Genomic DNA, 1,701 nt, shown 5'->3' with positions numbered 1-1,701 from the left:
CGCAACATCATGATAAACAACGAAGAAATCGAAGTTCTCAATGATTTCATTTTACTTGGATCTATCATCAACATCCAGGGAAACAACAGTGAAGAATCAAACCATGGATTGCATTGGGCAAATGTACTGCAGAAGGCCTCTTAAGAGTGTTGAAAAGCAAAGAGGTTTCTTTGAGGACTAAGGTGCACCTGACCCAAGGCATGGTATTTTTAATCACCTAATGTGGAAGCTCTGGTGGTGTAGTGCCTAAGGCATTTGACTACTAATCAGAAGGCTGGTGGTTCAAACCCACCAGCCATTCCTTGGAAGGAAGGTAGGATCTGACTTGACAGCAGTCAATTTACTTTTTTAATTTTGGGGGGGAGTATTTTATCTAGTAAAAGCTAGATAGTGAATAAGGAAGAACTGATGTCTTTGAATTATGGTGCTGGCAAAGAATATTAAATATACCATGGACTGCCAGAAAAATGAACAAATCTGTCTTAGAAAAAGTACAGCCAGAATGCTCCTTAGAAGCGAGGGTGGTAAGACTTCATTTTACTTACTTTGGACATATAGGAGCTCTGGTGGTGTAATGCCTAAGGCATTTGACTGCTAACCAGGAGGCTGGCAGTTCAAACCCACCAGCCACTCCTTGGAAGGAAGATAGGGCAATCTACTTCCATAGAGATACTACCTTGGAAACCTAACGAGGGGTTGCTATGAGTCAGAAATTACTTGATGGCAGTGAGTTTAGGTTTTTTTGGGACATGTAAGCAGGAGGTACCAGTCCTTGGGAAGGGCACCATGCTTGATAGAGGGTCAGTAAAAAAGAGGAAGACCCCCATGAGTGAAGTGCCACTGTGGCTGCAATAAAGAACAATGATGGAGGATGATGAAGGACCAGGCACTGGTCCCTTTGATTATACCTAGGGCCACTATGAGGCAGAGCTGACTCAGTGACAACAAAGAGCTACACAAGAGTCCCGAGGGTTCTGTGGTAGACTTTCACCTGCCAAGCAGGAGATGCAGGTTCCAGGCCTGACCAGTACATCACATGGGGGGCCACCACCCACCCGTCAGTGGAGCCTTGCTTCTGGCTGTGATGCTGAGCGGGTTTCAGCAGAGCGTCCAGACTCAGATGGACTGAGAAGAGAGGCTTGGTGATCTCCTTCCAAAAATGGGCCAATGAAAACCCTGGGGGCCACAACGCTCTGGTCCACCACTGAACGTGGGGATGGCGCCGCACCAGGTACTGTTTGTTCCACTGTGCATGGTGTCACCATAAGTTGATGGTGACTTGACAGCAGCTAACCAAAACCACAGTCGTCAGAGGGAAGAAGCATGCTACCCAAAGGGAAAGCAAGTGCAAAGGCCATTAGGCAACCAAAAGAACTACAGTGGAGTAAGACGTAGGGGAAGGAGCTCTGGTGGTGCAGTGGTTAAGGCATTTGCCTGCTAACCAAAAGGTCAGTGGTTCAAACCCACCAGCTTCTCTGCAGAAGAAAGATGAGACAGTCTGCTTCCGTAAAGATGTACAGCCTTGGAAACCCAATGGGGTCGCAGTGAGTCAGAAGCTACTTGATAGCAGTGAGTTTGGTTTGGGTTTGGAAGACTTAGGGAAGCTGGTAGGAGGCAGAGAAGCCACATCATGTCACACCATGTGGGGCAGCCCAAGGACTCTGCTTTTTATGGTAAGTTAGATGGGAAGCCATTGAAGGG

This window comes from Orycteropus afer, unplaced genomic scaffold, assembly GCF_000298275.1.
Source record: "Orycteropus afer afer isolate SDZICR_OR568_19922 unplaced genomic scaffold, OryAfe1.0 scaffold00224, whole genome shotgun sequence".
Lineage (NCBI taxonomy): Eukaryota > Metazoa > Chordata > Mammalia > Tubulidentata > Orycteropodidae > Orycteropus > Orycteropus afer.
The sequence above is the reverse complement of the archived record's forward strand: the minus strand, read 5'-3'. Positions refer to the sequence as shown.